The sequence below is a fragment of the Pholcus phalangioides genome, unplaced genomic scaffold (assembly GCF_987345545.1).
Source record: "Pholcus phalangioides strain wild (caught in Gottingen) unplaced genomic scaffold, Ppha-v1.0 ptg000004l_1, whole genome shotgun sequence".
Taxonomy (NCBI): domain Eukaryota; kingdom Metazoa; phylum Arthropoda; class Arachnida; order Araneae; family Pholcidae; genus Pholcus; species Pholcus phalangioides.
Window position 1 is genome coordinate 47,994,040 of NW_028301597.1, and position 13,323 is coordinate 48,007,362.

The window sequence follows — 13,323 nt, forward strand, 5'->3', positions numbered from 1 at the left end:
CTCTCTTGATGCTGCTGCTGCTCAAGGCGAATTCGGAACGTGACAATTGCGCCTGCGCGCCAACAATATAGGCCAAAGCTACTTTTTTACAACACTGGGAAAACGTTGAACACAACACGTTTAAGAAAATAAAATAATTTGTTTTTGGAAGAGATATTTTTTTTTTTTACTCCTCCAGCATCTTTGCTGTGATGTTCGAGGCCGCTCCTTCCTCCCGGGTCAGTTTTTAAATTTGGGCAACATTGACAAACAGATGTCAGATGGGAGAGGAGGATGTCGTGGAATGTTGGGGCGTGGTAGAAATTAGTGTTGTTGTTTTTCTTGTCCAATAATGTTATGATGCAGGGTACAGTCAACTCTTGGTTTACGATCTTAATTCGTCGCAAACAGAAATGTTTGCAAACCGAAATAATTTTTCCCATGGAAATCAATGTAAAATGCATTAATCCGTCCGTTCCTGGGACTTTTAGTGTGAACTTTTACTGTGCTGCTCCTGTGCGCAACCAATATGGTTGTCATTGAGCCAACACTGAAATAATTACCATAATTGGAAAGAGATGAAATGCAAACGGAATGAAAAAAATGCAAGGGCAAAGTCTGGTTTCGTGAGCATGTATCATCTATAATCTCAGTGTCAAAGCCCTCAAACTCAACCCTGGCGCAACACTATCTGGCTACACAATATACTCCAAGGTAAACCGATGGTTGTGTAAGACACTTGCTGCCAAGCATTGTAAATAAGAACTATGCAATGTGGGATGGTAAAATTATGTTTCCAGAAGTGATTGTTTGGTCTACGTCAGATGGAAAACATCTTTTTGAAAAAGTTCTTTTCTTCAGATCTTCATAAAGTTAGAAATGACCTGGTGATCCATGGGCAGGATGAGAGGAGCCATATTTGGTGGCGGGAAATTTACTCTGATGAAATGTATAATTGTTCAGCCAAATTCTGTAGGGAAAAAAAAATATTGCGATCTCAGAGACTTCTGAAATATGCTTCCTTTGAAAGTTTTGTTTAGACCGTTTTGCGCGTTCGTAAATCGAGATTAATTCGTAAACCGAATCATTTTTTGTTGGTGGTAAACCGAATCATTTTTTGTTGGTCGTAAACCGAATTTTTCGCAAATCGAGACGATCGCAAAGTGAGTGTTGATTGTATACTCATCGTCGGTCGATTCCGCGCTGGAAGAGATTTTTTTGGTCTTGCCTGGAACACCCACACGTTATGTGGCTGGTAGTGTGGTGGAAGAGGTGGACGGAGAATTTTAATTAGAAGTGATTATATGTGTGGCATGACGGAAGTGAATGTGTCTCAACACTCTATTGAAGGTTACGATTATGAAGTTTTTATTTCGCATGCTTCTCTCATCGTATTATTTTTCTAAATGCCGTGTTTGTTTTGACGGACTCCGACTGACGGAAAAGATAAATCGTTTTTTATAGCTCAATACTGTTTCATATACAGCCCGTATCAAAAAATTTAGGTGATTAAAAGAAAAGTACTGTGTATGGATGCACGCGCTAACATAATACAGCCGCATCATGAGCTGCATTTTAGCATCCATCGTCATACACACATCAGAATTACTGTCACTCAAGCCTGATTAACTCATGTCCGACTCGGAATCTTTTTCCATATGGGCCTCCGCTTCTCTTTCTGAAATGTTTTGAACCATTTCATGTAAAATGAAAGATTCAGCCAATAGAAAATGTATTGGGAAAAAAGGAGCACGCGTTCTTTTAGTGCAAGACTCTTTGCATCAAACTGAACAGGTTGGACATATTCTAGGAGTTTATCTTTTCTTTCTGCATGTATAGGATTCAGGCACAGAAATGATCTGACTGAATCACAAATGGATGGAGACATCGACGCACTCGACTGGATTATGTCAACACCAACCTTAAGTAGACTAACAAGGAAAGGGTCCCAAGGTGACGTCTTCAAAAAGTTTTGAAAAAAAATTACCACTGATCCCTACTCACATAAATATGCACAAAAATATCCGGCGCAATTATTATGGGTCTCTCAGAAAAAATTGTAAATAATCAATATTTTCAACTTCAATATAGGGCATAGGCCAAGACCGAATTTAAAAATCCCGCAACCCCAGAGTGACCTCATTCAAACAATACACGATCAGTAGGGATATGTAAATTTCGCAACAACAAAAAATTTTTTAAATCGGCAATTTAGCATTTATTCCCAAAAAACCCCCTTCGAATAGAAAATTTTGCATTTGTTCGCTAAAAACGACTCATTTTTTTAAAATATAATTGCAGCTTTTTTTTTAATTATGACATGTATGTAATTTAAATTAAACTGCCCTTGAAAAGTTGAGAAATACCAACATTTTTTTTTTCATTTTTTACATTTACTACTACTACTACTTAACCGTACTTGGAGCTCGTGAACATTCCTCAGGAAAATTTCTAACGAATTGGTACATGCAAGAGAATGGCGTGTGTATAGAGTGATTCAGAAAAGATAGGAAAAACTTTAAGTACACCACACTTGATAGTACACACACCAGTGCAAATAATTGTTATCAGAGAATGCATGGTCTAATATGAAACGCAAATCCCGGCCTTAGGCCGGTATTACACTATAAGAGTTTGGTAAAAGTCCTTTTATAAAACTTGAAAAAATGCAACCAATAAAGTCACTGGTTGCATTTTCAAGAATGTAAGCAATAACCTTATTGGTAAGATTTTTCAGGTTTTATAAAAGGGATTTTATCAAACTTTTATAGTGTAATAACGGCTTTAGATAGTTTCATTCTAACACCTCACAATGGCTGATTAACAAAAATACAAAATTTTAGCTTAAAGGAGAAAAAAAAGGTCCCATTGTAAAATAGAATAAAAGAAAACGGAACGATTGAACATTTTGCAACCAATTAACAGTTTTGTTTGAGTATACACAACTACAGGAAACCCAGAGTTGAAGTTTTCTTGCTTTACCGATACTCCCTTTATCATACGCCCCGTTCAACCAAACGGGACGTGTGATCACCGTACTTGCTAACGACACTTTCCGGATATAGTTATCAGTCGGTTATTATTATCAAAACCACGCGTCCCGGTGTGATCACACTAAGCGGTGTGGACTGCAGAGAAGGCCTACAGCAGTACATATACACACTGCCAGTTCTTTACTTTCCTTTGCGGGTCACACGAAAGAGCAGGTGTGCCACGTGGAATTTTTTATGAAGTGCACATCTATCGTGGTGAGCGTCATTGTGGGTGGAAGCGTAATGAGACATGATCTTATTTTAATTTCAAGATCTTAATCTGATTAAAAACGCTTCAAACCGCAACTGAAAAAATAATAAAAATGGCAGGAGCGCTTTTTCCAAATTGCATCTTCTGCCCACGAATGTGTTTATCTATTAACTCCTCCGCGTGGTTACCTGAGGTTATGGCGGCAGCTATAACAAGTGAGCGAGGAACAAGTATGAAAAGGGCTAGTAAAAAGTGATGACGAGTTTGCTTTCGTAGCTTCCTCATAGACCCAACCCTGGGGGTTGGATATTTAAAAACAAAATCGAGTGGGCGACGGGCCAACATGGTAATAATGAGAGCCAGCAGCAGCAGCAACCTACAAGCTTTTGCCAAGACAGAGGCGTTCATGCGAGAGATTTAGGAACAAGTTCATAGCAGCAACTGCTGACAACGTAGGCACACAGGGGTAGAACGGAAAAAAGAAAAACTCGTCGAACAATTGGGTTCTTCAAATCGAGATAGAAATTTGGGCATTGATCAACGATGATTCTACCACGAGATCTATCCCAGTGTTCTTCAACCGGTGGCAGTCCGCAAAACATTTCGTCTCATCTATTCGTCCGCATCTTTGGCTACTTTTTAAAGATGATTTTGCACGGAATTTTTTTAATTATTTGCCATAAATACCCTTAAAAACACCATATGATGGTCCCCGTTCATCAATAGGATGTACCCACATACATGTACCCCCTCCGTTCCCTTCTGAGATGGTGATATAGCAACTTTAACTGCCTTTTGTCCACACTTTACAATTTTATACAATAAAACCTGCAAACAATAGCCACTGACGGGACCAAAATTATAAGCCGTTCTGTTCATTACGAATATTTAATTGACAACATACTTTAATAACTTTTAAATTTAATTAAAAAATTTAATTTTTTTTAAATATTTGAAATTATTTAAAAAATACAAATATTTAAAATTATTTTAAATATTTATTATTTTTTCAAATTTTTAATCTTTCTTTAATAAAAGTACTTTTTTTTAATGTTATCCACGTACGGTGTTCACCCAGGGCTCGATTAAGACGTTTGAAGGCCCTAAGCACTTGAATAGTTTTGGTGTGTGTCCCCCCCCCACGAAGCCTACAAGTATATTTTACTCGATATTCAGTCTATAAACTGAAAAAAAAATGAAATTTTATATTTCAGAAGTGACTAATCTAAGGATGGAATTTCACTCTAAAAGGTTTATGAAAGTTATTTTATAAAACTTGAAAAAAGCAACCAATAAATTTATCGATTGCATTCGAGCAAATGCAACCGATCAGTTTATTGGTTGCATTTTTAAAAGAATTATTATAAAATTTTTGTAGCGTAATCTGGGCTTAAGGCCAGGATCACACTATAAAGTTTTATAACAGATCTTTTATAAAAGTTGAAAATTCAACCACTAAGAGCATCAGTTGCATTCAAGCAAATGCAACCGCTGATCTTATTAGTTGAATTTTTCACGTTTTATTAGAGAGCTTCTACAAAACTTTGAAAGTGTAACCCCAGCCTAAGGCCGGTATTACACTATAAAAGTTTGATAAAATCCTTTTATAAAACTTGAAAAATCTAACCAATAATGTTATTGGGTACATTCTAGAAACTGCAACCGGTGACGTTATTGGCTGCATTTTTCAAGTTTTATAAAAGGACTTTTATCAAACTTTTATAGCGTAATACCGGCCTTAGGCTGGTATTACCCTATAAAACTTTGATGAAAAATGTAACCAATAAACACATCTGGTACATTCGAGCGAACTTAACTAATCCGCCTATTGGTTGCGCATTTTTCAAGTTTTATAAAAGGACTTTTATCAAACTTTTATAGCGTAATACCGGCCTTAGGCTGGTATTACCCTATAAAACTTTGATGAAAAATGTAACCAATAAACTCTGGTACATTCGAGCGAACTTAACTAATCCGCCTATTGGTTGCGCATTTTTCAAGTTTTATAAACTAATTTTTATCAAACTTTTATAGTGTAATACCGGCCTTAGGCCGGGATTACACTATAAATTATATGAGACTATACATAGACTATTATATAACACTATAAAGTTATATGAGAGTTTGGTAAAAGTCCTGTTATAAAACTTGAAAAATGCAGTCAATAAGGTCACCGGTTGCATTTTCAAGAATGTAACCAATAAACTTATTGGTTAGATTTTTCAAGTTTTATAAAAGGGATTTTATCAAACTTTTACAGTGTAATCCCGGCCTAAGACAGAATTGTGATGTGAATATTTCAAAGCACAGATATTTTGAAAGTCTCCAGCCCTCCCCATCTTTTACTACTTGCAAAGTCTTTGATATCTCCTGATTTTTTTTTTTGGAGCATCGAATGTTTTGGATGTTTTTGGAATTTTTCTTTCATATTTTTCCGAAAAGACAGATTTTTTTTTTCAAAATCTTTTGAAAATATTTTCTCTCATCGACTACTTGTGAAGATCGAAATGAAGGCATCTTTATACCCATATTCTATGGGGCTCTAGATCAGTGGTTCTCAACCGGGGGCCATATGGCCCCCTAGTGGTACTGGGATACTTCAGGAGGGCCACAAAAGAAAATGGAGAAAGGGACCATGACAGGTGGTTTGGAGAGCTGCAGAGAGCTGAGATGGAAAATTAAGAGGTGTGAAAAAATAGAGCTTTTATGTTAGTGACTATACACTTACAGAATCCAACAAAACCACCCATAACACCAGGGTCGTCTTAGGGCATGGACCCACTCGGGTCTCACCGCCTACAATTTGCAGCAAGTTCCCTAGGATGGGGTTTTTCGCAGGCCCCCGGCTAAAATTTTTCACAGACCCCTCCTCTATATTAAATTTATAGTGTGAAAAACAAAAATGATGAAACTATATCACGCCCCGGACTGCAGCACTGTCAGTCCCACTCTTGTGAGGGGTCATGCCCGGGGGTCTCATGTCCATAAGTGGCCCCACCTTATCATATTTTGTATAGTACAATAAATTTTGAAAATAAGTACGAAATATGTGGGCTGCTTATTTCCAGCTAAGTATGGGACTACCATAGCATTACTTTGCCTAGGGTGCCCATGATGTTGAGACTGTCCTATATAGAACTCGGACTAGCGAGAAGCTCAATAAATTCTAGGCCAGTGGTCTGGAGGCCAATCTTATTTGCAAAATTTTCGCTCAGTATAATTTCACTGAAAAAATCAATTCAATACGTATAAAGGATCTTGCTTCTATATGAGGGTCGTAAACTCTGGGTAAGACAGGGGAGCCACGAGAAAAATATATAGTTCAAAGGGGGCCACTGGAAAAAAAAGGTTAAGAAACACCGCTCTAGATTAAATCACCAAAGAATGCCTCTAGGCACTGAATCAGGGTGAAGGAGAAAAATAATTACAAAAATTGCGAAAAAATAGTTTTTATGCACGAATTTCGAACAAAAGATTAGTGCTCGGAGCGGATGCGGGTCCGGAAGAAGTTTTAACAATTGGAATATACTGCGCCTTTCAGACGAGCCGAAAAATCTCCGCACCTAGGAAATGTTCATGCGGGTCCGGACGTCGTCCGCATGTGTCAAAACCTAAGTGCGGGCTCCGCATCCGCACATAGAAGTTTTGACAATAGGTTTATTCGGAGCTATTCAGACGATGCGGATGCGGAGCGAATTCGTCCGCATCTTTGGCTACTTTTTGAAGGTGATTTTGCACGGAAATTTTTAATTATTTGCCATAAATACCCTTAAAAACACCATATGAGGGTCCCTGTTCATCAAATACGATGTAGCCACATACGTCTATCCCTCCGTTTCCTTCTGAGATGGAGATATAGCAACTTCAACTGCCTTTTGTCCATATTTCACAATTTTATACAATAAAACCTGTTAACAACGGCCACTGACGGGACCAAAATTATAAGCCGTTCTGTTCATCACGAATATTTAATTGACTACATACTTTAATAACTTTTAAATTTAATTATTACATGAATGTCGCTCTCCACTTGTTAATACAAGATATGCAGAAGACTGGATGTTGTGAAGATATTTATTACTTGAGATGTTAATTTTTTTTAAGGAAGGAAAAAAAAAACGCACATATACGCTCTAGTGAAGGAAAATCTCTATCTCCTCTGTAGCTTAGTGGTCAGAGCACTCGTCCGGCAAACGAGGGACCCGGGTTCGACTCCCGGTAGAGGCAGAGATGAGTTTTTTCCTTCCTTAAAAAAAAATTAACATCTCAAGTAATAAATATCTTCACAACATCCAGTCATCTGCATATCTTGTTTTAAATTTAATTTAAAAATTTTAATTTTTTTCTTTTTGAATTTTTAAAATTATTTAAAAATATAAATATCTGAAATATTATTTTATATATTTGTTATTTTTTTAAATTTTTTAACTGTTAATTTTTTTAAACTTTAAAAAAAATACTTTTCATATACAACGTTATCCACGTACGGTGTTCACTCAGGGCCGGATTAAGACGTTTGAAGACCCTAGCACTTGAATATTTTTGGTGGTTCCCCCGATACCTACAAGTTTATTTTACTCGATATTCAGTCTATAAACTGAAAAAATGAAATTTTATACTTCAGAGACTAATCTAAGGATGGGATTTCACTCTAAAAGGTTTATGAAAGTTATTTTATAAAACTTGAAAAATGTAACCAATAAACATCTGTTACATTCGAGAGAACTTAACTGATCCGCCTATTGGTTGCATTTTTCAAGTTTTATAAACGAACTTTTATAGTGTAATCCCGGCCTAAGACAGAATTGTGATGTGAATATTTCTAAGCACAGGCATTTTGAAAGTCTCTACCCCTTCCCTTTTTTACTACTTGCAAATTCTTTGATATCTCCTGAATTTTTTTTTCTTTTTTTTGGAACATCGAATGTTTTGGATGTTTTTGGATTGGATTTTTCGAACATTGGATTTGTTTTTGGAATTTTTCTTCCTTATTTTTCCGAAAAGACGGATTTTTTTTTTCAAAATTATTTTGAAAATATTTGAAGACATTTTCTCCCATCGACTACTTGTGAGGATCGGAATGAAGACATCTTTATTCCCATATTCTATGTGGCTCTAGATTAAACCACCAAAGAATGCCTCTAGGCTACCTATGGCCACTGAATCAGGGGCGAAGGAGAAAAATAATTACAAAAATTGCGAAAAAACAGTTTATATGCACGAATTTCGAACTAAAGATGCGGGCGATTCGTCCGCATCTTCAGCACTCGTTTGAAAGGGTATGCGGACCCGCATCCGCGTCCGCTCCGTGTGAAAGGGGCCTAAACCCAATTGTCAAAACTTCTATATGCGGATGCGGAGCCCGCACTTAGGTTTTGACCATAGACTAAAGATATAAATAGACCGCGCACGCTATTCATAAAACTTGTCGAAAGTGAAGAAAAGATGAGCAGTATTGTCGGGGGAAGAACAGGTTCTGCGCTATTACATTTGGCTCGTTTTCGCAGAACATAGTGATTTCGTGTTAATGCTAGGATGTTGCTGTAACGAAATTTGACTCGATCGAGTTGATGAAAACTTTCCTTCATTTGTTCAATGAATTTCATTCATTCTTTTGTAAAATGTTTAGGGAATGAGGGATTCGAAAAAAAATCAATTCTATATAATATAAACAAATATTGAAAAAACGAATTTTTTTTATTTTCCAAAAGGGATAATTCCTAATAACTTTTGAGTTTTTAAATCTTATTATATAACCTATCTCTTATATATACAGTCTATGTCATTTATATTTTCAAATATTCTCTTCTCATTCACTTTGCCACTTTTAATTTCGAAAATTTATTTTAATTAGGGGTTATTAAAACATAAAAATTATCTTCCAAGAACATTAAAATTACTCTAATCATACATTTATCTTGAGTATATAATTATAATGCATCATATTATTTTATGTAATGTAACACATTCACACTCGTACCATATTCAGTCATGAAATATTTAAATAATAAGTAAAAGTTTCATTTCCAACATTCTTGAAAAACCTTTTATAACCTTATCACACAAAAATGTAATATTATATTATAATAATATTTCAGGAATAAAATGAATTTTTCAAGAAAATTGCAATACCTCATCGTCAGTACTTTTCTAAATTATAAGAAATGAAATTTCGTGTAGCGTATATATGTAATAATTTAGAGTACGTAAATGTATGTTACATGTGACATATGTGTAACCTCTTCACTCCAGAAGTATACATATGTGAATCTTCATTTTTTTTAGGCGTTAAGTAGTTTTTAGAATGATTCTTTCTTCAAGTTAACATCTGAGGTACACATAGTGACGTCAGATCTTAACTCAGACGGTCCTAATAAAGATATTGACTGAATATTAATTAATCAATTAATTAATTGATTTTTCTTGTTTGAGGGCAATTTCACACATACAACGCAAACACAAATTAATCAATAAAAAAATTTCTTTTCTGTAATAGTTTTATCTCAAGCGTGAAGAGAGGTAAAAATACTATTTTTAGAGGTAGTTATACATTTTTATGCAAAACTGCCATTGTCTAGAGGGTGAGTTTTCATTACATTCTATTTAAATAAAATATTTGCCATAAATTCCTCATTCTGAAAAGCATATTTTCTTCAAGTTGAGCGTAACTCGAATAAACTCACTAGCTCGCCAAATCTTGCAGAGATGTATATTTCAGTTAAAAGTTAATAAAGCTCATTACTTCAATCATTTATTACCAAAAATTCTATTAAAACATTTAATAATGGCTCATGACATTTGAATTTTACCAAAACTTGGAACTTAAATTGAATTAACTCCAAAATGGAATCGTTAAAAACTGAGACTACGTCAGAAATCCACTGAATTGTCAATTTAATATTCAAATTTTTAATTTATAAGAAGGGGAATGAGCAAAAAAGTATTCCCTTGTGAAAGGATACTGGTCTCCCTTTCCTAAACCATTCAGAACATCCTAAAGCTGCGCAAGTGTTGGCCATTCTAATCAAAAATAAGACAGCGCGTGTAGATCGTCATACGAATAGCCATAAGGAAAGCATTGAAAGCGAGATTCCCTGACCAGCCTTTTGACCGGAGTCACGTGACTCCGGATCTTTGCTTCACATTGTAACCCATCACTCGCTCTCTATGTTATTCTTACTCTGTGGTTTTGACACATGCGGACGTTTTCCGGACCCGCATGAACATTTCCTAGGTGCGGGGAAATTTCGGCTCGTCTGAAAGGCTCAGTATATTCCAATTGTTAAAACTTCTTCTCCAGTCCCGCGTCCGCTCCGTGTGAAAGGGGCCTAAGATGGGAAGCAGGGTGTGTCCGGTCCTTCATGTCATATCCCGTCAGCCAATCTGCAAATCATTTTTCCCTTTTGTTTACTTTTTGCTGGTCCACTACTTATGTGTTTACTCGCAATATTATTATTTTCATTTAGGGGTCCTACTGAAACAAACTCCTCGTGCTCCACAGAGTATATATATGCCATGAGGCTCATTATTATTGTTACATATTATTTTATACAGGCGGCAAATTATTGTACTTATTTACTAATTTTTTCCCTGCCCGCAAATCATTTTTCCTTATTTATTTATTTTTTGCTAGTTCTTAAATTATCCCATCTTTTTATTAGTTTTTTTTTCTGGTCAACGTGCAGTTACTTAAAATCTCAAAACTTTTAGGCGTCGTATACATGAAAAAATAGAGGAATTAACTTTTTATACAATCCCCGTGTGCTCAGAAACCCAGTTAAAAAGTTGTTGCCCTGTCTCATCAACAAAAAAATTTCACGTTTCCTAGTGCAATATTCACTGCGATATTCGAATTTGAAACGTTCGACCTTTCACGTTTCCTAGTGCAATATTCACTGCGATATTTGAATTTGAAAAACGGAGGATATTTGGGAAAAACATAGCTCTAAAAATGCGGAAAAACCATTTCACTCACATTCAACGGTTTTCCTCCCCCTCAAATTTCCTCCTTTTTTGAATTACAATATCTCAGTGAATATTGCACTTTTAGAAGTGGATGTTTTTGTTGGAATCAGAAGAGACAGGGAAACAACTTTCTAGATGGGTTTATGAGCCTACGTGGACCATATAAAAAGTTAATTCCTCTATTTTTTCATGTATACGATGCCTTAAACAAGTTTTGAGATTTTAAGTAACTGCACGTCACACATCATCTTAAAACTTTTCTTAATTGAAAGTATGTTTCGAAAGTCAACGCTTACAGAGTGCAAACAATTTGAGACAGCCTGTATATTTTGCTTATCAGCGAATTATTTCTACTATTTATTCATTTTCAGTCAGTCTGCAAATTATTCTTATTTGTAAATTTTTAGCCTGCCCGCCAATTATTTTTCCCTTAAAATTTATTTTTTTTTGTGCAGATCCTTAATTATTCCCCCTTTTTATTCATCTTTTGCTAGTCCACCAAAAACTACTTTTCTTATTCATTTATTTATTGAGGTCCGCAAATTTTTCCTCCCACTTCTGCCTGTCCGCAATAACTTCTTTCCTTTCAGCCGGCCCACAAAATTGTTTATCTATTTTCACTGGTTTGCAAAGTATTTTTCCTAATTACACATTTATTTTCAGTATAAATCAACAAATTATTCTTCGTATTTATTAGTTTTTGCCTGCCACAAATCAGTTTTCATTATTTTTTGCTGGTCTGCAAATTACCTCCCTCTAATTTATCTTTTGACGGTCCACAACTATTTCCATTTATTTTTCACCTGCCCAAAAAATATTCGTCTTATTTACTTTTTGCTGCTCCACAAATCATTTCTGCTGGTCCACAGGTGTTCAGAAGTAAAATAACACTGATCTATCCCACAAAATATGGGTGTAAATGTATTTGAACTGATTTAAAATTTATTTATCCCCTACATTTAAATTTTACAACGTATGCATCGCTAAGGTCCCGATTTCCACCTGAGTAAATCAAATGAGGCATTTGCCAGGGCCCCAAAGAATTTGAACAATCCACTCTGACTAACCAAATACCTTTGTAAACTGCTCAAAACAATAAGGAAAAACGTAGTTCTATTTGTGATTTTTTCAACATTTTAATTAATAAAATATTGACAAAGAATATTGTTAGGTATTCACAAAGAAATGTGCCATAAGATAGAAAGTTGTGTCACAGAGATCTCTGTGAAGCAGGCTTGTTTTTTCTGCGAACATGTTTTCCACTTCCCATATGTGAGCGAGCAATGAGTGTGTCAGTAAGTGAGTCAAACCAAGTAAGTGAGTCAGTAAGTGATAGAATGAGTGAATAAGCTCACTTGCTCAATCACACATTCACTTAATCATGGACTCGTTTGCTTATTCACTCATGTCAAACTGTTGTTGGTATTTTCCCAGTGATGAATTTTTTTGGTGAATTTTTCTCGGGGTGAATTGAGTGACAGTGAGTTTCCTGACATGGCTACTCGTACAGGTGTCAGGAAAATGATCACAGAACTTTAAAGGAATTTGCCTTTAATCACATCTCTTAAAGGCTTTTGCCATAACTCATCAGTAACTATGAGATATCTCACTTCCTTAAAATCCTCTTATTCTGACAATTTTGAGCCCCAAAGAGCTTTGTGAATTCCGCTTCTCATAAGGACATGTTTTCTAATCCCTTCCCAAACTGTGAGATCAACTGCCAGCGGGTAGTCAGCTTTTGCCTTTCTCCCCCTGTCATTAAAACTTTAAATGTGTTCGAAATATTTATTTATTTTACACTTCCCTTTGAGGTAAGCAGTATAGGAATATATGTACAGTATACACAATAGAAGCCAGAGTATTTATCTTCCTCAGTTTATTAGTCTCGAAGTACTGAGAAAGGAAAGCACCATTATGTGCCCGAAATTGGAAAAAGATCTTCCCGAAGAAAAGTGGCATTTTTCAGAGGGGTGTGGGGTTATTTACACTGCACCAGTTATAATGCAGATCAGTGAAAAATTAAAAACTGCAGAAAGGTTTACAATTTTATCTCAATAAACCAATTGCAAAATTGTATTTGAACATGATGAATAGTAGCAGACACTTTCAAATGAAGTGAATAAAATAAACCATAAA

At 35.6% G+C, this 13,323-nt stretch overlaps 1 non-coding gene across 1 annotated transcript; it reads left to right on the forward strand.

Annotated features, from left to right (window-relative positions):
• Positions 1-7,377: 7,377 nt before the first annotated feature.
• TRNAA-GGC (transfer RNA alanine (anticodon GGC)) lies at positions 7,378-7,449 on the forward strand. Its single transcript has one exon. It is a non-coding gene; the product is annotated as a tRNA-Ala (tRNA).
• Positions 7,450-13,323: the final 5,874 nt, after the last annotated feature.